Here is a 27330-nt window from a genome sequence, read left to right as displayed (position 1 = left end):
TCCAAAGTAAATTGCTTGAGTGCTACCTTTAAAATTCCATCATTCACCTTTGCAATATATAGATCATGGGACAAATAGCTTAAAAACTATTGTGGTATTGAATATGTAATTATGCACTTTATCTCTTATTAAGTTGCTTGTTGTGCGATAACCATATTCACTGGGGACGCCATCAACTACTCTTTGTTGAATTTCATGTGAGTTGCTATGCATGTTCGTCTTGTCTGAAGTAAGAGCGATCTACCACCTTATGGTTAAGCATGCATATTGTTAGAGAAGAACATTGGGCCGCTAACTAAAGCCATGATCCATGGTGGAAGTTTCAGTTTTGGACATATATCCTCAATCTCAAATGAGAAAATTATTAATTGTTGTTACATGCTTATGCATAAAAGAGGAGTCCATTATCTGTTGTCTATGTTGTCCCGGTATGGATGTCTAAGTTGAAGAATAATCAATAGCGAGAAATCCAATGCGAGCTTTCTCCTTAGACCTTTGTACAGGCGGCATAGAGGTACCCCTTTGTGACACTTGGTTAAAACATGTGCATTGTGATGATCCGGTAGTCCAAGCTAATTAGGACAAGGTGCGGGCACTATTAGTATATTATGCATGAGGCTTGCAACTTGTAAGATATAATTTACATGATACATATGCTTTATTACTACCGTTGACAAAATTGTTTCATGTTTTCAAAACCAAAGCTCTAGCACAAATATAGCAATCGATGCTTTTCCTCTATGGAGGACCATTCTTTTACTTTCAATGTTGAGTCAGTTCACCTATTTCTCTCCACCTCAAGAAGCAAACACTTGTGTGAACTGTGCATTGATTCCTACATACTTGCTTATTGCACTTATTATATTACTCTATGTTGACAATATCCATGAGATATACATGTTATGAGTTGAAAGCAACCGCTGAAACTTAATCTTCTTTTGTGTTGCTTCAATGCCTTTACTTTGAATTATTGCTTTATGAGTTAACTCTTATGCAAGACTTATTGATGCTTGTCTTGAAGTACTATTCATGAAAAGTCTTTGCTTTATGATTCACTTGTTTACTCATGTCATATACATTGTTTTGATCGCTGCATTCACTACATATGCTTTACAAATAGTATGATCAAGATTATGATGGCATGTCACTCCAGAAATTATCTGTGTTATCGTTTTACTCGCTCGGGACGAGCAGAACTAAGCTTGGGGATGCTGATACGTCTCCGACGTATCGATAATTTCTTATGTTCCATGCCACATTATTGATGTTATCTACATGTTTTATGCACACTTTATGTCATATTCGTGCATTTTCTGGAACTAACCTATTAACAAGATGCCGAAGTGCCGATTCTTGTCGTTTTCTGCTGTTTTTGGTTTCAGAAATCCTAGTAACGAAATATTCTCGGAATTGGATGAAATCAACGCCCAGGGTCCTATTTTGCCACGAAGCTTCCAGAAGTCCGAAGAGGAGACGAAGTGGGGCCACGAGGTGCCCAGACCCTAGGGCGGCGCGGCCCCCCCCCTTGGCCGCGCGGCCCTGTGGTGTGGGGCCCCCGTGCCGCCTCTTGACCTGCCCTTCCGCCTACAAATAGCCTCCGTCGCGAAACCCCCAGTACCGAGAGCCACGATACGGAAAACCTTCCAGAGACACCGCCGCCGCCGATCCCATCTCGGGGGATCCAGGAGATCGCCTCCGGCACCCTGCCGGAGAGGGGAATCATCTCCCGGAGGACTCTACGCCGCCATGGTCGCCTCCGGAGTGATGTGTGAGTAGTCTACGCCTGGACTTTGGGTCCATAGCAGTAGCTAGATGGTTGTCTTCTCCCCATTGTGCTATCATTGTCGGATCTTGTGAGCTGCCTAACATGATCAAGATCATCTATCTGTAATTCTATATGTTGCGTTTGTTGGGATCCGATGAATAGAGAATACTTGTTATGTTGATTATCAAAGTTATATCTATGTGTTGTTTATGATCTTGCATGCTCTCCGTTACTAGTAGATGCTCTGGCCAAGTAGATGCTTGTAACTCCAAGAGGGAGTATTTATGCTCGATAGTGGGTTCATGCGCATTGACACACGGGACGGATGAGAAAGTTCTAAGGTTGTGTTGTGCTGTTGCCACTAGGGATAAAACATTGATGCTATGTCTAAGGATGTAGTTGTTGATTACATTACGCACCATACTTAATGCAATTGTCTGTTGCTTTGCAACTTAATACTGGAGGGGGTTCGGATGATAACCTGAAGGTGGACTTTTTAGGAATAGATGCAGTTGGATGGCGGTCTATGTACTTTGTCGTAATGCCCAATTAAATCTCACTATACTCATCATGATATGTATGTGCATGGTCATGCCCTCTTTATTTGTCAATTGCCCAACTGTAATTTGTTCACCCAACATGCTGTTTATCTTATGGGAGAGACACCACTAGTGAACTGTGGACCCCGGTCCAATTCTCTATACTGAAATACGATCTACTGCAATACTTGTTCTACTGTTTTCTGCAAACAATCATCTTCCACACAATACGGTTAATCCTTTGTTACAGCAAGCCGGTGAGATTGACAACCTCACTGTTTCGTTGGGGCAAAGTACTTTGGTTGTGTTGTGCAGGTTCCACGTTGGCACCGGAATCCCTGGTGTTGCGCCACACTACATCCCGCCGCCATCAACCTTCAACGTGCTTCTTGGCTCCTACTGGTTCGATAACCTTGGTTTCATACTGAGGGAAACTTGCCGCTGTACGCATCACACCTTCCTCTTGGGGTTCCCAACGGACGCGTGTTGAACGCGTATCAGGTACAAACCCCCAGTCGGATATGTCTTGTAGAAGCCGGCCCAGCTACACCATTGGTGGCCGCAGCCAAGCCGACTAGGACCTAGAGCCAGCCGGCTTCCGGACCAGCCGGCCACGGCTCCAGCCGGCTGCTCCTCAGCCGGCCTTTGCCGCGAGCCGGCCAGTGGTCAGCCGGCTGCTCCGCGTCCATTGCCCTACCCGGGGTCTTCCCCCCGACACTTTATGTTTTCAAAATCAAAGCTCTAGCACAAATATAGCAATCAATGCTTCCCTCTGCGAAGGGCCATTCTTCTACTTTTATGTTGAGTCAGTTTACCTATTTCCTTCTATCTTAGAAGCAAACACTTGTGTCAATTGTGCATTGATTTCTACATACTTGCATATTGCACTTATTATATTTCTTTATGTTGACAATATCCATGAGATATACATGTTACAAGTTGAAAGCAACCACTGAAACTTAATCTTCCTTTGCGTTGCTTCAATGGCTTTACTAAGAATTTATTGCTTTATGAGTTAACTCTTATGCAAGACTTATTGATGCTTGTCTTGAAAGTACTATTCATGAAAAGTTTTTGCTATATGATTCAGTTGTTTAATCATTGTCTTTATCATTGCTTTGAATCACTACATTCATCTTATATTCTTTACAATAGTATGATCAAGATTATGGCGGTAGCATGTCACTTTAGAAATTATCTTTGTTATCGTTTACCTACTCGAGGACGAGTAGGAACTAAGCTTGGGGATGCTGATACGTCTCCAACGTATCGATAATTTCTTATGTTCCATGCTTATTTTATGACAATACCTACATGTTTTGTTCACACTTTATGATGATTTTATGCGTTTTCCGGAACTAACCTATTGACGAGATGCCGAAGTGCCAGTTCCTGTTTTCTGCTGTTTTTGGTTTCAGAAATCCTAGTAAGGAAATATTCTCTGAATTGGAAGAAATCAACACCCAGCATCTTATAATTCCACGAAGCTTCCAGAACACCCGAGAGGGACCAGAGGAGAGCCACAGGGGGCCCACACGTGTGGCCGGCGCGGCCCAAGGGGGGGCGCCGCCCTACTGTGTGGTGGCCCCAGACCCCCTCCGACTCTGATTCTTCGCCTATAAGAAGCCCCCTGACCTAAATCTTCGATACGAATAAGCCACGGTACGAGAAACCTTCTAGAGCCGCCGCCATCGCGAAGGCAAGATCTGGGGGACAGAAGTCTCTGTTCCGGCACGCCGCCGGGACGGGGAAGTGCCCCCGGAAGGCATCTCCATCGACACCACCGCCATCTTCATCACCGCTGCTGTCTCCCATGAGGAGGGAGTAGTTCTCCCTCGAGGCTAAGGGGCTGTACCGGTAGCTATGTGGTTAATCTCTCTCCTATGTACTTCAATACAATGATCTCATGAGCTGCCTTACATGATTGAGATTCATATGAGCTTTGTATCACTATTCATCTATGTGCTACTCTAGTGATGTTATTAAAGTACTCTATTCCTCCTCCATGATGTAATGGTGACAGTGTGTGCATCATGTAGTACTTGGCGTAGTTTATGATTGTGATCTCTTGTAGATTATGAAGTTAACTATTACTATGATAGTATTGATGTGATATATTCCTCCTTTCATAGCTTGATGGTGACAGTGTGCATGCTATGTTAGTACTTGGTATAATTGCGTTGGTCTATCATGCACTCTAAGGTTATTTAAATATGAATATCAAATGTTGTGGAGCTTGTTAACTCCGGCATTGAGGTGCTCTTGTAGCCCTACACAATTAATGGTGTTCATCATCCAACAAGAGAGTGTAGAGTTGTTTTATTATGTGATCAATGTTGAGAGTGCCCACTAGTGAAAGTATGATCCCTAGGCCTTGTTTCCAAATACTGCAATCATCGCTTGTTTACTGTTCTACTGCATCTGTACTTCCTGCAATATTACCACCAACGACTGCACGCCAGTTGTAGACATCAACTATTTTCTGGCTCCGTTACTACTGCTCATATTCATTCATACCACCTGTATTTCACTATCTCTTCGCCGAACTAGTGCACCTATACATCTGACAAGTGTATTAGGTGTGTTGGGGACATAAGAGACTTCTTGTATTGCGGTTGCAGGGTTGCTTGAGAAGGATATCTTTGACCTCTTCCTCCCTGAGTTCGATAAACCTTGGGTGATCCACTTAAGGGAAAACTTGCTGCTGTTCTACAAACATCTGCTCTTGGAGGCCCAACACTGTCTACAGGAATAGAAGCGTGCGTAGACATCAGCCGCCGCTTGGCCCCGCCGGCGAACTCGCTCCGGTGACCATACCGGAGCGGTGCCGCGACCATCATGTTTACCTCAGCGTGCTCGTTCCAGTGCGCACCTGCGTGACCCCGCGAGAACCCTGGAACGCCGCCGTCATAGGCAACTGGCCGCCGGCCGGCAGCTCTACTCGCCACCTCGTCGCCACCATGGCACTGACGTGGCCACTGGCCCACACGTCAGTGTCTATGGTTAGCTTTAACCGGGTGTATCTAGTAGATCTCGTTTTATTTCAATTTCATTAATTACTGAAACTTTAAATGGATATAGAAAAATCATATTAACTCAGAAAAATAAAAATAAGATATCAAAATTCTTATAAAAGTAAATTCTATCTAATAAAAATATAATATGAAATTTTTTTTTAAATAAAAATTTAATGGTTTAATACCTATTAATTTAAGTCTTTTCTTTAAATTATAAATGCAATTAAAATTCAGAAATTAAGAAAAAAAATCTAAAATAAATAAAACCAGTAAGCAAATAAAGAAAACATGAAAACTAATTTTATTTATTTGTTATCCTATTAAATCCTTATTAGAGGGAATTAAACCCTGATTAATAATTACCTGAATTATTAAAATCTTTAAAAATAATAAAATGCCAAATCCAATCTTATGTTTATTTTAAAGTGATTAATAACTTCAACCAATCTTATGTTTATTTTAAAGTGATTAATAACTTCAACCTTATAATGAAGTTATTACCTTAAGAACTATATGGTAGATTAGGAAACCCTAGTTCCATTATACATAAAATAGTAGTTTCATAATTTCGTGTGAAACCTAAAACCCTAATTCCATTAGGAACTTGTAGCACCCTACCTTTAAATAAAGGCAAGATACCTGTGTATAGTGCTATTCCCGGGATCACTGATAGCACACACATTACAAAATATAGTAATCATTGCAATAGTATCAAATTACTACATCGTTGATCCAGAGGGTACAATAAAACCTTACAAATTGCATAGTCACATGGACTAGCTCAGAATAAACTCAGCGGAAAGTAAATCAGCAATGAGCCTTCATCATCTTCATGTGCCACAGGCAGTCATGTTGGAATGTAGACTCGAGATCCTACCACGTACTTCTCTTCAGAAAATCCTGCACGTTTGAATATGCAGCCCCACGAATGGAGGTCAGTACAATGATGTACTGGCAAATGACACTTATATGGTGGATGTTTTGGGCATAGCTATCTACATGATATTTGGCAAGTGGAGTTTAGGCAAATTTGCACAAAGCCAATTTTATCCTACATTTTATTTCAAATCAAAACATTTTGCAAAACTCATAATGATGTCTTAAACAGTATCATGGTTACATCTCCCATGTACTATCCGACAGTTGCTACTCAAATTTTAACTTATTCATAAAAGGTGATGAGATTCTTCCGTACATTCCCTGCCTAGAAAGCTCAAATTGTCCGTAACCGGGGACACGGCTAAGATCTTAGGTTTACTCTCGAGAGGTTGTGCACTTTCACCTTACGACCCACCCTTCCCAAGAGAAGAATGAGACAAGATCTTTCAGAAGGAGGTTTCAACCATACTAGCTAGACCCGTTCCCGTTGGTTGCAAGCCACATCATCATGTCTAGCAAACAAGTTGGACCTCACAACTTACTTAATCCCGGCAGAGCCCATAATACCATAAGGTTGCACTGGAAGCTAACTAAACATGGACGACATAGTAACCTCTTTAATCCTGAGTGGCCAACCACAAGTGCACTCCCAGGCAACGACAACCACAATGTGGCCCTGAGTAGCCACTCAACATATGCGTACCCTCAGGCAACGACAACCACATGACAAGAACTAGACAGGAGTCATGTGGTCCTGAGTAGCCGCCCTCCAAGCATTTACCAATCCACCCAGGTGTTTCATTTAGGGTTATTAATTTTTAATTCTCAATACTCACAATCCAAAATAATCAAAACAGCTGTGGCATTTTGTTATTTGCTAGGCATACTAAGGATACTAGCAATGGTTCAAGGGTGACTACACACTACTAGGATTGATAAGCATAGCATAATTTTTGAAAACAAAATCCTACCATGCATACTAGTTTGAAAACACTAATGCTTAATAGAAATAAGTAGGAAGTTGAGCGTCACTTGCCTTTTGGTAGTCGAAGCGCGTTCACTTCTCTTAATCAAAAATACGTGCCTCTCCGTACGAACTATAATATAAAATATAGCACAACATAAACACACCATTCAACAACAACAACAAAATCAAACAACATTCGATATGAACAATCATAGACATGCATGCATGCTATGCACCAATTTATTTCACAAGAGAGGTAGTGTGTATATGTTGTATTAGGTGCTCTCTGATATGTGCAATGTTAATAAAGTATTCTGGACATTTAATTTGATTTAGAAGACCATTAATCGAGTATTTACTTTACATATACAACCATATTAATTAGCTACAGCAAGCATTATGGGTTGTAAAAATATGAACTTGACTTCTCTGGATAGGTTACAGTAGTACAAGATTAGACCAATTGGAATTATTCAAAAATAATTTATACAATTTGAATTATCGTCAAATTACTGATTTGTATAGATTTTACTAAAGCAAGTTTGTGCACATGTCAAAGTTGTACAACTCCTATACCAAGATGAAGTACATGATCTGAGGATTCCAGAAAGTACAAATTTGTTAAATTTGGACTAGTATATTATTTGATATAATTTTTATAGTGAAAAAGGATTAATTAAATCATTTGAATTATGATTCGAAAACTAATACATAACATATACAGTATTCTTGCATATTTGGATTCTACATGTTATAAGCTTTCCAACGATATAAAGTTTGTAAATTTTGGACCTCTGGATGATTTTATAATGAATTTCTAAGTTAGACACATAATCTGATATTTAAAATCTACATTTAAAATTAGTTTGACCGAGTTTGACTGAGACGCTGACTGTACTGTATAGTTGACTGCTGACTGTACAGTTGACTGCTGACTGTACTGCTGACTGTACCGCTGACTGTACTGCTGACCGTACCGCTGACTTGATTTAGCTTTGACCAGACTGAGTTGACTATGCTGATGTCATGATGATGTCATAAAGTTGACAGAAAAATTTGCTCAGATGGAAAAACTTTCTACATCAAAGTTGTATAGAATTAATAGATCTATCTAACGCACAAATTACTTTTCACAACGGATTAATGTGTTTGACAAGATCTGGGTTATACCTTATAAGATCTGAATCTTGCAACACGATTTTCTCCTTGCTCGGTGAACGAAACAAGGTGAAACTTGCGTCAATTGAAAGATCTTGACGAGGGGAACAACTTCCGTGTTGAGGTCATGACGATTCGAGATGGTTTTGAAACTCGATTTGGTTCCGGTTGACTCGAAATAGATCTGTAGATGAGCGATAAATCCGTACGTCAAATCGAAAAACTTTCAACATGAAAATTGTAGAGGATGATCAGATCTACATACTCACCAAAGGAATTTTTTTTTCGTGGAACGAGCACGAACTAATTGAAGATTCCCTTTGTCAGGTCTGACACCTTGCGATGCGAAATTATCCGTGTATGGTGGATGAAAAGAGATGAGATTGGTCGGGATTGAAAGATCTCGACGAGATCTACAACTTTCATGTAGAGCCCGAGGCGATTCGAGGTAGTTTTGGTGGTCAAATCAACGAGTTAAGATTTCGTTGATGTAGGATTTCGAGAGAAGGAAAGGGAAAATGAAACTGCGGTCTGGTGGAGAGTTTATATAGACCATAGGTCGGTGGAAAAGGTGGGGCTCGAAGTTAGGAACGCGTAGAAACAAACGGATCTGAAATCGGAGTTGTGTAGCTTAAGAAAAGTTGATTTAAGTAGAGATAAGTTTTGCCAAAACGAAAATAGTTTCGTGACAGGGATGAACCCGAGCTCGATCGATCGCTCTGACCTGGCCGGTCGGTCCGGCTGGGCTTGGCCTGCCTGCTGGGCCGGTCGGCCTGGTGGCCGGCCCGATTTCTTCTTTTTTTTTCCTTTTTCTGTTACTTGTTTCTTTTATAAAATGAGTTTCATAATTTCGATTTGAGTGAAACGAAATTCTACGAGTTTGTAAAATTATATTTCTCAGTATAGGATAATAAAAGGATTTAAATTTTATAAATTTTTATTTTATATTATTTTATTACTACTATGCCATTATGACTATGTGTGAATAGTTTCAACATACAGATACCAAACAAGTTTATAAAAATTTGTAAAAATCAAAATATTGTTTTAGGATAACAGAGAACCTATTTAAAATCCATTTGTAAAAATAAATAATAATTATATGCACTTAGCCTAATTGGCTACTTTGGCAATGTTTTACAAATAGAGTTTTCTAACGTTTTGTTTTCTCATATAAAAATGCATTAAGGATTTTGAAAACCTTGAAAACAAAGATACGTTTGGTTTTGAATACTTTGAAACTAAAAGTTTTTTTTGAAAACACTATTTTGAAATTAATTAGTAAATAACTTTAAAAAGTTTTAATTCTTTGTGAATTTTCAATCAAGTTCAATCAATCAAGCATTAAATTAAATTTTATTTTACATTTCGAAATTTAGAAAATTCCGGGATGTGACAGACTACCACCCTTAAAAGAAATCTCGTCCTCGAGATTTGAGAAAGGCTAGAAAGAAAAAGGTTTGGGTTAACGTCTTCTAATAGGTTCTTGCTCACTATTGCTTTCTTTTCAAACATCTCCGAGGAGATTTCGAAAGTTATCCTTGGGCTTTGAAAACGTTACACTAAATCATATGCGGTCATACCATCAACGGTATCCATTCTTATGAGGGTACTCATCTCATGGGTATTATCCTTTACTTGGGTATACTCTTGGGGATCTCTTTGTGATACCTACTCCAAGTACCGTCTGGTGTCTATGCATAATCCAAGGGTATGGCTTCTACCACCCTTTAAAAGAAGCTTTTGTAGGTAGTCTTAGGTCTTAGGTTTAGACTAAGCTCATCTTGGATATGACTTGGCACATCCGAGGATATGACTTGACAATAGGTCGTATTTGGAAAACGTCTTTGGCTTAGGGATTCTAAGTTAAATCCAACAGGCGAATGTTTATTCACATATAGTGAAGCGCATATGTCTCTAAGGTGAGTCGAATAGGTTTCCTTCATATTAGGGCTTCCTAATCCAAATGGCTGGTTGTTGAACTACTTTTAAAAGTAAGGTTCACTCCCTGGGTCAAAAGAAAGACCAACACGAGATTACTTCAAGGCATCCTTCATATTCTATCATGTCGGTGTCATCGACAATCTTCCGCTATTCTTCGTCTAGTGGTTGGGTCTTCAAACTCACCGTAGTCCTACGCTTGGCAGCACTTGCCTACTATAAGGGTATAATAATTATTCACCCTAGGGTTTAGGCTTATTCGCCGACATCTCTTTTGTAGGTGTGTCACTCTAGATTCGCAAGGTCAATATTACGAAAGTGAATAATAAGAGTAGTAGGAAGGGCGATCAATCCATCCTGCAACCAAATCATTACTCCGTATTTGATTTATTGAATCTCGTATTCTAACACTTGGTCAACCTCACAAGTTTGATAAAAAATAAAAAATAAACTTCCATGGAGATTTGAATCAATGTTTCAATCCCCATTACTGAACTGTTTTGAAAAACATTTCTATCGATTCCTAACTAGGGTTTTGCGTATCTCCCACTCTACGATGCTTCATCTTGTTAGGAAATATCAAGCTTGGTATACTAAAGTTGTCTTCATGGAGATTTGCCGAGAAAACAATTTCTGGATTGAGTATAGATGAGAATAGATAGAAAGGTCTAAAGAAGATTTCTACTCAAACACAACAGATCATGTCAAAACATCTTACAAACAACATCTAACAAGCATCAAGCAACATGTTTCAAACACAAACAAACTAGTATGGTCATACCTCAATTTGGTAAGATCAATACTTTCTAATGCTAGCGTTGTTTCAATAAAAAGAGAGTTAATGGTGGTCTGGTCTATTTCTGTTTTGGAAGTTTCAAGTTTCTATTCTACTCCTTCGGTGTATCTTCGTGTGTTGCGCATTGAAGTCTTTCTTCAAGTTCTTCATTGGTCTTCCATGAAACACTTCTTGCGGAGTCGAAGAAAATCACATGAAGCAGCAGTCCCTCACTTCGGGCACAAGGTCATCATCTGTCCTTGTTGATAGTTTTGATAAGGTGGTCATCTAAGGTGAGAGAAAAAAAAACAATTTTAAAGATGAAGTAGATGAGAATACAAGAGGTTCAAAAAGCCAAACATCTTTTTGATTGAAATAGGATTAGACAAAATTTTCATCCTAGGGTCTTCCTATTCCTAATCCAAACCTAGGATCTCGATCCTACAGGCAACACTATGCTCTGATACCATTCTGTAGCACCCTACCTTTAAATAAAGGCAAGATACCTGTGTATAGTGCTATTCCCGGGATCACTGATAGCACACACATTACAAAATATAGTAATCATTGCAATAGTATCAAATTACTACATCGTTGATCCAGAGGGTACAATAAAACCTTACAAATTGCATAGTCACATGGACTAGCTCAGAATAAACTCAGCGGAAAGTAAATCAGCAATGAGCCTTCATCATCTTCATGTGCCACAGGCAGTCATGTTGGAATGTAGACTCGAGATCCTACCACGTACTTCTCTTCAGAAAATCCTGCACGTTTGAATATGCAGCCCCACGAATGGAGGTCAGTACAATGATGTACTGGCAAATGACACTTATATGGTGGATGTTTTGGGCATAGCTATCTACATGATATTTGGCAAGTGGAGTTTAGGCAAATTTACACAAAGCCAATTTTATCCTACATTTTATTTCAAATCAAAACATTTTGCAAAACTCATAATGATGTCTTAAACAGTATCATGGTTACATCTCCCATGTACTATCCGACAGTTGCTACTCAAATTTTAACTTATTCATAAAAGGTGATGAGATTCTTCCGTACATTCCCTGCCTAGAAAGCTCAAATTGTCCGTAACCGGGGACACGGCTAAGATCTTAGGTTTACTCTCGAGAGGTTGTGCACTTTCACCTTACGACCCACCCTTCCCAAGAGAAGAATGAGACAAGATCTTTCAGAAGGAGGTTTCAACCATACTAGCTAGACCCGTTCCCGTTGGTTGCAAGCCACATCATCATGTCTAGCAAACAAGTTGGACCTCACAACTTACTTAATCCCGGCAGAGCCCATAATACCATAAGGTTGCACTGGAAGCTAACTAAACATGGACGACATAGTAACCTCTTTAATCCTGAGTGGCCAACCACAAGTGCACTCCCAGGCAACGACAACCACAATGTGGCCCTGAGTAGCCACTCAACATATGCGTACCCTCCGGCAACGACAACCACATGACAAGAACTAGACAGAGTCATGTGGTCCCGAGTAGCCGCCCTCCAAGCATTTACCAATCCACCTGTGTGTTTCATTTAGGGTTATTAATTTTTAATTCTCAATACTCACAATCCAAAATAATCAAAACAGCTGTGGCATTTTGTTATTTGCTAGGCATACTAAGGATACTAGCAATGGTTCAAGGGTGACTACACACTACTAGGATTGATAAGCATAGCATAATTTTTGAAAACAAAATCCTACCATGCATACTAGTTTGAAAACACTAATGCTTAATAGAAATAAGTAGGAAGTTGAGCGTCACTTGCCTTTTGGTAGTCGAAGCGCGTTCACTTCTCTTAATCAAAAATACGTGCCTCTCCGTACGAACTATAATATAAAATATAGCACAACATAAACACACCATTCAACAACAACAACAAAATCAAACAACATTCGATATGAACAATCATAGACATGCATGCATGCTATGCACCAATTTATTTCACAAGAGAGGTAGTGTGTATATGTTGTATTAGGTGCTCTCTGATATGTGCAATGTTAATAAAGTATTCTGGACATTTAATTTGATTTAGAAGACCATTAATCGAGTATTTACTTTACATATACAACCATATTAATTAGCTACAGCAAGCATTATGGGTTGTAAAAATATGAACTTGACTTCTCTGGGTTACAGTAGTACAAGATTAGACCAATTGGAATTATTCAAAAATAATTTATACAATTTGAATTATCGTCAAATTACTGATTTGTATAGATTTTACTAAAGCAAGTTTGTGCACGTGTCAAAGTTGTACAACTCCTATACCAAGATGAAGTACATGATCTGAGGATTCCAGAAAGTACAAATTTGTTAAATTTGGACTAGTATATTATTTGATATAATTTTTATAGTGAAAAAGGATTAATTAAATCATTTGAATTATGATTCGAAAACTAATACATAACATATACAGTATTCTTGCATATTTGGATTCTACATGTTATAAGCTTTCCAACGATATAAAGTTTGTAAATTTTGGACCTCTGGATGATTTTATAATGAATTTCTAAGTTAGACACATAATCTGATATTTAAAATCTACATTTAAAATTAGTTTGACCGAGTTTGACTGAGACGCTGACTGTACTGTATAGTTGACTGCTGACTGTATAGTTGACTGCTGACTGTACTGCTGATTATCTGCATTGATCTGATCTTAAATCTTTGACTTGATTTGACTTTAATGAGCCGAGTTGATTATCTTGATGTCATGATGATGTCATAAAGTTGACAGAAAAATTTGCTCAGATGGAAAAACTTTCTACATCAAAGTTGTATAGAATTAATAGATCTATCTAACGCACAAATTACTTTTCACAACGGATTAATGTGTTTGACAAGATCTGGGTTATACCTTATAAGATCTGAATCTTGCAACACGATTTTCTCCTTGCTCGGTGAACGAAACAAGGTGAAATTTGCGGCAATTGAAAGATCTTGACGAGAGGAACAACTTCCGTGTTGAGGTCATGACGATTCGAGATGGTTTTGAAACTCGATTTGGCTCCGGTTGACTCGAAATAGATCTGTAGATGAGCGATAAATCCGTACGTCAAATCGAAAAACTTTCAACATGAAAGTTGTAGAGGATGATCAGATCTACATACTCACCAAAGGAATTTGGATTTCGTGGAACGAGCACGAACTAATTGAAGATTCCCTTTGTCAGGTCTGACACCTTGCGATGCGAAATTATCCGTGTATGGTTAATGAAAAGAGATGAGATTGGTCGGGATTGAAAGATCTCGACGAGATCTACAACTTTCGCGTAGAGCCCGAGGCGATTCGAGGTAGTTTTGGTGGTCAAATCAACGAGTTAAGATTTCGTTGATGTAGGATTTCGAGAGAAGGAAAGGGAAAACGAAACTGCGGTCTGGTGGATATAAACCATAGGTCGGTGGAAAAGGTGGGGCTCGAAGTTAGGAACGCGTAGAAACAAACGGATCTGAAATCGGAGTTGTGTAGCTTAAAAAAAGTTGATTTAAGTAGAGATAAGTTGCCAAAACGAAAATAGTTTCGTGACAGGGATGAACCCGAGCTCGATCGATCGCTCTGACCTGGCCGGTCGGTCCGGCTGGGCTTGGCCTGCCTGCTGGGCCGGTCGGCCGGGTGGCCGGCCCGATTTCTTCTTTTTTTTTTCCTTTTTCTGTTACTTGTTTCTTTTATAAAATGAGTTTCATAATTCCGATTTGAGTGAAACGAAATTCTACGAGTTTGTAAAATTATATTGCTCAGTATAGGATAATAAAAGGATTTAAATTTTATAAATTTTTATTTTATATTATTTTATTACTACTATGCCATTATGACTATGTGTGAATAGTTTCAACATACACATACCAAACAAGTTTATAAAAATTTGTAAAAATCAAAATATTGTTTTAGGATAACAGAGAACCTATTTAAAATCCATTTGTAAAAATAAATAATAATTATATGCACTTAGCCTAATTGGCTACTTTGGCAATGTTTTACAAATAGAGTTTTCTAACGTTTTGTTTTCTCAAATAAAAATGCATTAAGGATTTTGAAAACCTTGAAAACAAAGATACGTTTGGTTTTGAATACTTTGAAACTAAAAGTTTTTTTTGAAAACACTATTTTGAAATTAATTAGTAAATAACTTTAAAAAGTTTTAATTCTTTGTGAATTTTCAATCAAGTTCAATCAATCAAGCATTAAATTAAATTTTATTTTACATTCCGAAATTTAGAAAATTCCGGGATGTGACAGAACTCTAGCTCCATTAATCCATATGAATCCTAATTTGTCCTAAACCTAAACCCTAGGTTATACCACGTGATCATCCTACTTTCTTTTAAATCACAGAACCATATAGAACCTAGATACTTGTCCTGTCCACATAAAATGTAGAAGACCTATCACTAATAAGATGTGTATTTCATGTGTTCATCTTCATCTAACTTAGATGATCAACTAGGGTTCACCAAATATAAACCCTAGTTCCAATCCTCAGAGACATCAACCTTACCTATCCATGCTTAGCATCACACCATTGTGATGAATCCTAATATCAACCATGCCAACATTGTGTATCATCTTCCATACACACTAAACCCTACTAGTGTTGGATACTTATGAAACATCATAGTTAGGAACTAATTATTCCTTACTTAGTGGATCCAATAGGAAAACCTAGACAACCTCAAGCTTCATTGTAATACTTCTTATTCCTTAAGAAGTATGTTATTCAAAAGTTATTCTTTTGAAGTAAATATAGATTATTCATCAACCCTACCTAACAAGACCTATAAACCCTAGCTACCTAGCACCAGCAAGATATACCAATCTTGATAGCAACTATTTATAATAAATTGCTCAATGCACTTAGGCTTAACTCAATCCTGCAAGTTGTAACTATGGATGAATCGAACATTGTTGGGATCCATCTACTACTTACTTAAGAAGCTAATTTGGAAACCATAGTAAACCATAGAACTCCACAACCCTAATTATCATACTTGTTCTTTATTAAAGAACATGTTCTTCAAAAGTTATTCTTTTGAAGTATATAAGTAATCATCAATCATACACTATAGAACTTAAAATTGACAACTGTCTTACTTATTATACAACAACTATCCTTTGGTGTATATGATTGTTACTATGCATTCTACCACTTGCTTATGGTTCTAAGACAACAAAACCTTAATAAGAATCTTGTTTGTGAATCACTCTAAAAGTGCAACACATCCTACACCAATCATACCAACTCACTAATCCTAAATCATCGGGGTTAGGTCACGTTAGAGTGATTGCATCTCATACTTATGCATTATTGCATCCTTGCCAATCTTTTAAACATCGTCCTTACCGGACGATGATGATATTTCAGAATTTGGAGTTATTGCGTATCGAAGACCTTGCTTGCATAATCTTGCAGTCAAGAAAGGCAAGTTCATCGCTTGCTCATGTCATTTGAGTATTTTTACCAAATTACTTACAAAGTACTATACTTATCACTCTTGCATGAAAGCAAAAGTACTATTTTCATAACTATGAATATGACTATGTGGTGGGCAATGGAACCATGGTATGTGTTGATATGGTGGAGGTTCCATTGAAAGGGTTTATATTCATCTAGGATTAAACAACAAATGTCGTCCATTGATTCTTGTGCCGTAATTCCCGTGTTAACCATAAGATCTGGAGTGGGACGGAGTAGTCAGTTGTGCTTCCACCTCTCGTTCATCAACGGATGCGCTTATCGTAGACACTTAATCTCGAGAGACAAGCGGTAGGGTGGGGATCCCGTTGAAGTCCCCACGGTAATGCGGTATATGATGGGTTGCACCTACGGCGAAGGAATTTATGGTAGAGCCCTGAATTGACGTCGTGGTCAGGGGCCATCCTTAAGTGGTATAAGTGCACCGGCGAGGACCCATGGTCGGGGAGTGCAACAAAGGGTGGGTGTTCGAGGTAGCGGAGGAGCATGATTGGCTAGACCTTATACCCGGCCTCACACCAAAGGAAGTGTGGACGAGAACAAGACTCAGTTGGCACCAAGGTTAAGATCTCTTATGGGTAAAGCAACACACCTCTGCAGAGTGTAATGAATCGTGACCTGTCACTCCCTGTTCTGGGATATGGAACTGTGAACGCTACCGGAAAGGAACTCCACGAAGTTCTAGTAAACCGGTGAAGGTTGACGGACATAGTTCTTCTGAATAAAAGCAACCTTTTGAAGAAATGATTATCAAAACCTGCATTGATATTAGACTTTCTGGTCTAATATTGTAGCTAGTGCATTAAACACCTCTTTCCTATAATGAACTTGTTGAGTACGCTCGTACTCATCCCACTCTTAAATCCCCTGCTTAGATATGGAGGCATCAATGGAGGATCTGCACTGCAACTCGAAGACCAAGGAGTCAACAACTACTTCAAGGGACAGGAACCTGTCAGAAGAGTCAAACACCACATCCAACAAGGATAAAACCTAGCTTAGAAATAGAAAGGAACTAGTTTCCTAAACCTAGCTCCTATTTAGCTAGAATCTATTCATAGCCTCTATAGCCAGTTAAACACTCTTCAAGTAGAGTTCGTGATAAGACTAGACTTCGAGTCGTTCTTCTGGAGTTTATTTGCAGTTTTACTTCATTGTAAAGTAGGAGAGGCTGTGATGATCTTATGTAATAGAGTCAATGTTGTAATTCTATAGACATGTCTTGGACCCGCATATGTTTCTGTTGTACCACTCTGAACGATATAATACTAGTGAAACGGTGTTTCATTGGTGTTATATCAGACTTACATACTACACCATGCAGTTGTATGCCGGGTCACAACACCGACCTAGGATTTTCCAAGAGGCAGGCCGGGCGCGCCTATCTCCCGCCCGTTAGCGGGAGCGACGACGCATCGCTGAAGGCCATCCCGGATGGGCCGGCCCATTAATTTGTTTGTCGTTACAAATAAATATAATATTTTCTCATGATGTACTAAAAATGTGTAGTAGGTTGCAGGCTTCGCCCCACGGCCGAGGAGATGCAAGTTCGAACCCCAAGGATTTTCAACCTTTTTTCGAATCAGACACAAATTTTGAATTCCAACAAACATCGGATTTGAAAAAATCTAAAAAAAATGAATTACAAAAATGGTAAAATTCAAAATTTTACTCGAGTTCGAAATTTGCTCAAATTTCAAAATTTCTCAAATTTTAAAATGCACGAACTTAGAATTTGCTCGAATTCTAAAATTTTGATCGAGTTCGAAATTTGCTCGAATTTAATAATTTCTCAAATTTGAAAAATGCACGAACTTAGAATTTGCTCGAATTTAGAAAATGCATGAATTTGGAAAATGCTTGAATTTGAAAAATGCTGAAAACAGAAAAATGAAAATAGCAGCAAAAGGAAAAACCGACAAACAGGAAAAAAGAATAAAGAAAAAGCGCGTAACCGACTGAATTAGAAAAAGAACCAAAGAAAAAACACAAAAGAAAAAGCAGCAGAACCAGAACAAGAACCGATGAAAAAAACACAACAAGAAAACCCGTTCCAGATGGGCCGCGGCCCGCTCGCTCCGCACGCGTGCGGGGGTTAATCCAACCCGCAGCTGGGCGGGAAATAGGAATTGGCAGACAGTTCTGCTCCCATGGCACACCGGGCCTTGGAGGGCCACCAGCCCAACAGCAACAACACCGGGCTGGCCCGCTTCCCTTAACCAGCTGGCCCCAACGTACTGCTGATTACTGAATTCTTACCGCGTCCAAACGAATAGTGAGTGATCCATACAGTCCCATGGCATTTTCTCCAGATGGCCGGCCGGCCGCCGCGACAAACGGTACTATGCGCGAGCGCGACGGGATGGAGCACCTGTCTCCACAGGCGTCACCTAGCGAGACGAGACTACATGCGTATCGCCGACCGACCTGGGACCGAGACGAAGCTGTACCACGTGCGTGCGCACGGCGGCCATCACGCACGTACCGCCGCCGGAAACGGCATGCGAGACGGGACCCGGCGGCCGGCGACTAAGGCGGCTTCTTTTGAACTACCGGTGGGCTTTTGGGAGAAACCTGCATGGGTTTCTCAGGAAAGGCTGGACGCAAAATTTTTCCCGCATATTCTAGTTTGGGCTAAATAAGATTATAAGCCAGAACATATTTGAGATTCGGGCTTCTAGGAGAAGTTGGTGGGGAGAAGCTTCTTCCAGAAGCCGCTGAAGAAGCCAAAAAGAAGTGGCCCTAATCCTTGCTGCCGCCGGAAGCGGTAGTAGTGCTGCGCGCTGGTGGCTCGGAAAACTCGGATATCCCGACGATGCGGCGTCACGGGTAGCGCCTGCATTTCGCATGTCAGTCACGGATGAGCTAGCAAATGGTTGAGCTGCGAGCGGGGAGTTGTGAGCGACTAGGACTAGCTCGGTCCTGCTCTCCGGCCGTGTACAACCTAGGACAGGAGTATCTCCCTTTTTTGTATCTTCTTCCACATGTGACTTTCTTTGCCTCTCCCTTCCTCTCTCCTGTGTTTTGATATCTTGGCTTTTCAGATATCCCAAACGTTTGGCTCAAGGATATAGTTAGAGAATCATTCTAACACAAAGACACTTCAGGGCTACTGATCTGGCTATTCTATACATCAGTGCAGTGTGTGGGTTCACTTAACTAGGCCAAAGAACACAGCTCTGGATCCTATGCTTTTTAATCACCAAAGAGTAGGAGGTATCTCGGGCAACCTAGTCTCGTGTCGAAAGTCATCGTGCATTTTTGCAACGACTAATAAGGGCAATGCTTTCTTAATAGGTTTGGACGGATCCTAGGAACGCAACCTAGTCCTATGTTTGGCGCCAATGGGACGGGCATTGGACCTCCAGACGTTCAAATATCCCAAACGTTTGGTTCAAGGATACAATTAGCTAGAGAATCAAACGGACAAGCGCTTTGGAGCAAAAAAAAATTATCTAATCTATATATAATATAAAAGTGATGGCCGTGGCTAGCCGAGCTCATCGCTTTCCTACCCGTAGCACCGAAGGCCAGACGACCGGCGAGAGAGATCGGCGACAGGAGGACCGACTTAGCGTGGTTAAGTCCCGGTGATGTTATGCCATTTCGTCAAGTGTTGTCCAGCAGCAAAGGTGGTTATGTATTGTGTTTGCATCGCCTCTTGTTAATGGTGTTGTCCGAGAAGAAGGCATCGGCTCATGTAACTATTTGGGGGAGTTGTCCGAGCGGCACCGCAGGAGATGGAGCCGATGTTGGGAATGCTGGGCAGGGTGCTGCTGATCATCAGAATGGGGTGTTTGGCGACGGAATCTTCCGTGCTGGCCCGCGGCAGGGTTACGGTGGAGGAAATCGCCAGTACCAGGAGGTTCATAACCGTGTCGATCCTCACCGAAACAATGGCTACAACGGTAACTTTAATAATCGTCGCTATGCTGCAAACAATTATGCAACAGCTCGGGCTGGATCTAGTAATGGCAGGTATGCTGCTAGTACTTCTGGACTCACCGAACTTCAGCAGCGGATGGTGACGGAGGCAACCGAGACCTTTGCTCGTCAATTGGCTGCAAGACCAGAGCTTCTCCAACCGGCTGGGCAACAATATGTGCCGAAGCAGTCAGCGCCACCTGCGCCTTCGGTGGTGCGCCAACCTGGTCTAGTCAGATCCCCGCCGGTATCGACTCATGGGCAGTCTAATACAGTGGGGCAAGGACAGCAGCACAACTCGGTGCAGAGAGCTGAAGATGTTTTACTCGCAGTGGCTGGTTGTTCTACAAAAGGTCTTGTAAATGATCTCGAGAATTTATCTGAAGAAGAGTTCGTTGCAGCCACTAAAAAGAAAGGGCCTAGTTGCTTTCGCTGTCGTAAGGTGGGTCACTTTTTGAATGATTGTGAAGCAATGTTATGTGATTGTTGTCAAAAGTCTGAGCATGCTACAAAAGACTGCCATTTCCTAGGGCTCCCAGACCTCGTCTCTCTATGTATGGTATGGGGCACCCGGACCTGGCCTTTTGGGAACTACCTTTATCATCTTCAGTTAGGCCAAGAGTTGAGAATACTAGGTTCGGTAGAGTGGAGGTGTCTGGCGGTTCACTCTCTGGTGAGCAATTGAGCACTCATTTTGGTGGATAGTCCCTGATCCTCAATATATTTGGGAGGTGCAACAGATGGAAGATGGGGTGTTCAAAGTTAATTTTCCAAGTAAAAATGAGTTGGTAAGGGTGCAACATTTTGGTAGATTTCATGTGCCGGACTCAACTATTGTTCTATCCTTTGATTCTTGAAAAAAAAAAAGATTCAGCCGGCTTGGGTACCTGAAGATGTTTGGGTAAGGGTGTATGGCCTTCCACCGGTTGCTCTTGATGATTATTTAGCTCTTTGGGCTCTTGGGGATATTTTTGGTAAAACTTTGGACATTGATATAATTTTTACTAGACAGCATAATGTTCTCCGGATGCTCATTACTTGTTTAGATACTACTCTCATTCCATAATCTTGGGATCTGAAGATAAAACATGAGTTCTTCCGTTTGAGGTTTGAGGTGGAGAGGGAGAACAAGGTATGCATAACCGGGATATTACGATGTCTGATGCTCCTGCTGATGGGGAGATGATGATTCTCATTCCAATACTCAGGACAAGCCAAGGGGTTCGGATATAGAACGTAATGTGAAGAGAACAAAGAATGATGGGGAGGTGAATAATGAGAATGAAGCAGCTAAAGCACCTCCAAATGCCAACACGAAATCTGTGGCTATGCACATGTGCGCATCTGGTGGAAGAATTCTACTTTTTTACCAACGTCCAAAGTTTCATCAAGGTATGATGATGAATTTGTGGTTTCGGATAATGTATGTATTACTCGTAAACAATTGTTTACCTCTTTCAGTGCGGCTATAGATGAATCAACTGAAGGGATGCCGGTAAATGCTCTCAGTATGGCGTATGTGCGAACACCGGTGAATACATGTGGCGACGGACGGAGTACGTCGATCGCACACTCAGTGCATGGCGCTCGTACCTCAAGGCATGCAGAGATGGGCTGTGCGGCGACTGTCGCTGTTGTTACCCCGGTGAAGTCTAGCGGCCCAACGACTATGGCGGGCGGACCTGCTTGCCCGCGACCGACGGAGGTCACTGTGACGCCTAGCAGGCCAGCATCGGCCACGCCTAGCGGTCCAGCTACGCCGGCAGGAGGATCTGCTCTCCCCCGGCCTGCTATGCATGGCCCGGCTCGCCCCATGCAACCTGTTACGTCGATCACGCCGACGATTATCAAGCTTACCAACCTGCCTATGTCTTCTTTGGTTGACAAGGTAATTGGTGTACCTATTTTGCCTTCGACGAGTATGTCTGTTGAGCATTATTTAAAACAAAATTTTAATATTGAACATGGTATGTGTACCCCGGGTGTAACAATGTGAAAAAATGAGGCTTTTTCTAAGGATCAGATTGTGGATTTCGGTGGTATTAAAGAGGAGGCGTTGTGGGGTGTGCGGTCGAGTGGACGATTATGCGCTCAGCCAAATATGATGCAACACAATTGGAGCGGGCGACATGGTTGCTCAAAAACGTGATGTAATGCCGGTGATTGGTAAACTTTTGACACAACCATCTACGTTATCCTCTTTTTCTGATGAGCAAATTCTTGAGCATGCTACTTCTTTGGGAGTGTCTTTGGGGAAATCAAATTCTGAAAGCCTTGCTACGGTTAAGATAATTTTAGATATCGAAAAGGGCGTACTTTAACTATGTTAGGGAAAAAGATAAAATGGTCAATGAAAATTAATTGGTTTCTTCATGCCCAGTGGTATCACGGGCTTCAAATTTGTGTGAGGATTTGGAGGATGACGATGAGTTAGATGGAGATGTTTTTAGTAGAGCTACTCCCCCTATTGTCAAAGATAAGAGGAAGGGGCGTAAAAAATCATATGATAAGAAGAATGTGCGGAGGAGTAACCGTATTAGTATTAAAACTTCGAAATCATAATGCATAAACTAAGAGGAATTACATGGAATAGTGAGGGCTTTAAGGACCTAGAAAAACATTTGTTTGTTAAAGAATCCATTAGGGAGTATGACCTGGATTTTATAGTTTTATTGGAGACATGCCGGTCTAGTTTCTCTATACCATTCCTTAGGTATTTGTCAGCGGGAAAGGAATTTGCGTGGTTTTGCTTACCTCCACGTGGGAGATCAGGAGGAATTTTAGTAGGCATAAATACTAGCACTTTAAAAGTAAATAAAGTGGACAGTGGTGAGTTCTGTGTCAAATTGGCTATTAAATCTAAGATATATGGGTTTGAATGGATGCTTGTGCCTGTGTATGGGGCGGCGCTAGACAAGTTTAAACATGAATTCCTGGCTGAACTTGTGAGAATGTGTGATTCCGAAACTTTACCCATGCTTCTCGCGGGTGATTTTAAGATTCTAAGACGAATATCGGAGGACAAAAGTAATGATAACTTCCAGCCTCGTTGGCCTTTCATTTTTAATTCAATCATTGAAAATCTTAATTTAAAATAGATTATATTATCGGGTAGACAATTCACATGGGAAAGTAGAAGGGAGAATCCGACGTATGAAAAGTTGGACCGAGTGTTAACTAGTGTTGAATGGGAGCAGAAATTCCCGCTGGTCTCTGTACGAGCTTTGACTCGTTCTAGATCCGATCATACACCTTTACTTATTGATGTTGGGCGTCAAGCTCATATGGGCAATAAGGTTCGCTTCTCCTTTGAGTTATCATGGTTAGAACAGGAAGGTTTCCATGAGATGATTGCAGCTGAATGGGCTACGGGACCAATTGGAAAAACTCTGATTCACACTTGGCAAAATATAATTAGACACTTGCGTCGTTTCTTGAGAGGTTGGGCTAAAAATTTGAGTGGAAAATATAAAAGAGAAAAAGAACGTTTGGTACGAATAATTGATGCTTTGGATATTAAGGCAGAATCCACACCTTTGTCTTCTCAGGAGCGTATGGACCTTAAAATTGCTAATGAAAACTTAAACAAGCTTCAAAGGGACGAAGAAATCAAGTGGGCTCAAAGAGCCAAAGTGAAATATATACAGGATGGAGGGGGCAATACTAAATATTTCCATCTAATTGCGAATGTGAAACATAGGAAAAATAAAATCTTTCAGGTAGAACAAGAGGAAGGCACTATTGTGGGAGATGAAAATCTTAAGGTTTATATTAGAGATACTATAAGAATTTGTTTGGCAATCCGGAACCTAGCTCGGTTACTTTGGATGAAAATAGAATTGAGGATATTCCTCAACTATCGACTTTGGAGAAAAATTTATTGATTGCGGACTACTCTATGGAGGAGATTCGTAAGGCTATCTTTCAAATGGAACATAATAAGTCGCCTGGCCCTGATGGATTTCCGGCTGAATTCTATCAACACTTTTGGGAGGTCATTAAATCTGATTTGATGGCGCTTTTTGATTGCTTTCAGAAAGGTGGTTCGCCGTTGTATAAGTTGAACTTTGGAGTTATTACTCTTCTACCAAAAAAGGAAAATGCTACACAAATTCAACAATATAGACCAATCTGTTTACTGAATATGAGTTTCAATTTTTTTTACTAAAGTGGCAACAAACAGAATCTCGGTAGTAGCTCAAAAAGTAATTAGACCAACACATACTACGTTTATTCCAGGGTGTCAGCACCCGGATTTTTAAGTCCAGATGCCTATTATGCCCTTCATCGCAATCCCAGGAATATTGTTTTTGCGAGACATAATAGATTGATATCACAGAACATCATTCATTACAACATCGTAATTGTCTTACAACAAAGGATCACATGATCCAGTCTCATTACAATAGTAGATGATCTATTGATCAATTACAAAACACATAGCGGAAGCGAAGTAGCGTAGTAGTAGTCCATCTATTCCACAGGCAACTGTTGACGTCAGGAGTGATCCTAGTTGTCGTAGACGTCCTGCTGTCCTTCTTCCGGGTTCTGGTACTCCTCTTCATAGTCTGGCCATTTGAATAGCCAGGGACAAAGCCATGAGTACTTTAAAGTACTCGCAAACTAATACTAAGTATTATCAACTATGGAAGGGGATGCTAAGCTCTAGTTTCATTTGCATAAAGCCAGTTTTATTTCATAAGCACTTTAGTAAACAAAGACTTTTCATTTGCCGAACTTAACTCAAGTGGGAACATTAGTGTCATTCCCACAACTCAGTTGTGATTCAAAGTCAAAGTCACCTTTCAAACTCAAGTCACAAGTCACCATTTATATTTTTCAGAAAAGTTCTGATGATGGAACAGTATGGCCTTTCCAACCGTCCATGACCGCGGACGCGGCTATTCGAATAGGTTTAACTCTGCAGAGGTTGTACACTTGTGCCACAACAATTGCAATAGTTCGTCAGGGGTAACTGGCCCTGATTTATCGTACGCAGTACGCGAACTACCAATCCTAACCTTTTATTTATATACTCTAGTATAGGCACCTCTCCCCATGAGCTTGGCCTCCCAGTGAAAACCAACTGCCAGCCTGGGAACTGCACAGGGCTTGGGCCGGACATTCACCTCGTATTCACGTCATATCACATCATTCAATATTTCTTTGGAGGCAGCCCTTGGTATAACCCCGATGACGCTTGTTCAGAGGGAACCCATACTAAGATACATAAATTTCCAGCTAAGCCTTACCCAGATTCAGGTATTGTGGGGGTACTTGTAAAATTGGAATGGTATCGCATCCGAACCCCACCATCAGTTTTCGTAAAATTCACCAAGTCATATTCACCTTCAAAATCTTTCAATAGAATGACTCATCATTCCAAGGTTTTCAAAGTCATTTCATTTCACAAGTTCCCAACTAGAATAGTCACTTTTAATTTAGCACTAGCATCTATGTATGGGGGGTGCTAAGTAATTTGCTTTGCTTCTAGGCTAACTTTGATACTCTTGTACTAATCCAATACTAACCAAGTGAATCATAAATCAAAAAGTACTTTGATAAAACAAAAGTAAATAAAGTTTGTAAAGTAATACTGGGAAATAGGATCATAAGCAGAAAGTAAATGGGGTAATGCCTTGCTCATGGTGAGCTTTGCACTTTGCAAGAGTATTATCTTGCAAGAATATTAGCTTGCCACAATATAACTTGCATTAGTCTAGCTTGCATTGGTAATAGCTTGCCTTGGTGGTTGAGGTGATCGAAGTGGTCTTCTTCTCCTTGAAAGTAGACTTCCTCCTCCTCTTGATACTCCTCGGTACTAGCATCTAAAATACGAATACGAGGATACAATCACCAAACAATTCATTGGCTATTCCAAACATCACATATATTCACACAATCTATTCTATTCACACAATTAATACAATTGGGTGCATTGGTGGTCTTGCTTTGAGGAAGAGTAATTTCCTCTCATTTTATATGTAAAAGATCGTTTCCATATAGTTCTTGAGGAATAATTTCCTCTCATTGAATCTTCTTTAAAATTTAATTTCTCAAACCATCACACATGAATTTATGTTGACCTAAGTCAACCATTCATCATCATCATTTGAGAAATGATTTAAATGAGGTAGGGATACCTCATACCATTTAATGATGCCTATTATGATTTAAAAATCTCCAAGTATTTCATGTGAGAGTATTTGACCAGGGGTTCAAACTTCATATGAAAGTACTTGGGACAAGATTTAAATGAAGTGAAACACCTCATATAACTTACACAAGTAAACTAGCATCACTCATTACTATTAAGTGGGTAAATGTGTTGTTTTCTTATTTAGGAAAAAAAATAATTTCCTCTCATACTAAGTAAGGTGTTACTTTTAATTACTTAGAGAAATAATTTCCTCTCATTATCTTATTAAGATTTAATTTCTCTCATGAACAATATATGACCTAGGTTGACCAAAGTCAACCTCTTCATACTTATCATTTGAGAAAATGACTTAAATGAGGTTCCATACCTCATGCTATTTAAATCCTATTTGATTTAATATCCTCAAGTGAGCATATATGAGACCAAACAATAAGGGTCATCACATTACTTTAGGCCACTTGGGAAGTTGATTTAAATGAGGTGCTACACCTCATAGATTTGAACCCTAATTTTGAACATAATTTAAATGAGGTGGTGCACCTCAGGCATTTTAATAACACATAGTAATGATTTAATATCATCAACTAATTCAATATGAGATTTAGCTAACCATGGTATCTACCTCATGTTGAATTAGTTGAGACAAGATTTAAATGAGAGGGAAGCTCTCATACATTTTAATAAATTATCTTGCCTAAATTAAATGATCTAGAACTAGC

General features: G+C 40.1%; 2 long non-coding RNA genes across 2 annotated transcripts; both read right to left on the bottom strand.

The window, feature by feature from the left end:
* Positions 1–6002: 6002 nt before the first annotated feature.
* Positions 6003–8962, bottom strand: LOC127333168 (uncharacterized). Its single transcript, XR_011751758.1, has 4 exons — positions 8595–8962; positions 8338–8509; positions 7237–7297; positions 6003–6221 (listed from the first exon to the last, which is right to left on the bottom strand). It is a non-coding gene; the product is annotated as an uncharacterized lncRNA (long non-coding RNA).
* Positions 8963–11589: 2627 nt separating this feature from the next.
* Positions 11590–14426, bottom strand: LOC139830084 (uncharacterized). Its single transcript, XR_011750913.1, has 4 exons — positions 14172–14426; positions 13915–14086; positions 12823–12883; positions 11590–11808 (listed from the first exon to the last, which is right to left on the bottom strand). It is a non-coding gene; the product is annotated as an uncharacterized lncRNA (long non-coding RNA).
* Positions 14427–27330: the final 12904 nt, after the last annotated feature.

The sequence above is a fragment of the Lolium perenne genome, chromosome 2 (assembly GCF_019359855.2).
Source record: "Lolium perenne isolate Kyuss_39 chromosome 2, Kyuss_2.0, whole genome shotgun sequence".
NCBI classification, from domain to species: domain Eukaryota; kingdom Viridiplantae; phylum Streptophyta; class Magnoliopsida; order Poales; family Poaceae; genus Lolium; species Lolium perenne.
The sequence above is the reverse complement of the archived record's forward strand: the minus strand, read 5'-3'. Positions and strand labels throughout refer to the sequence as shown.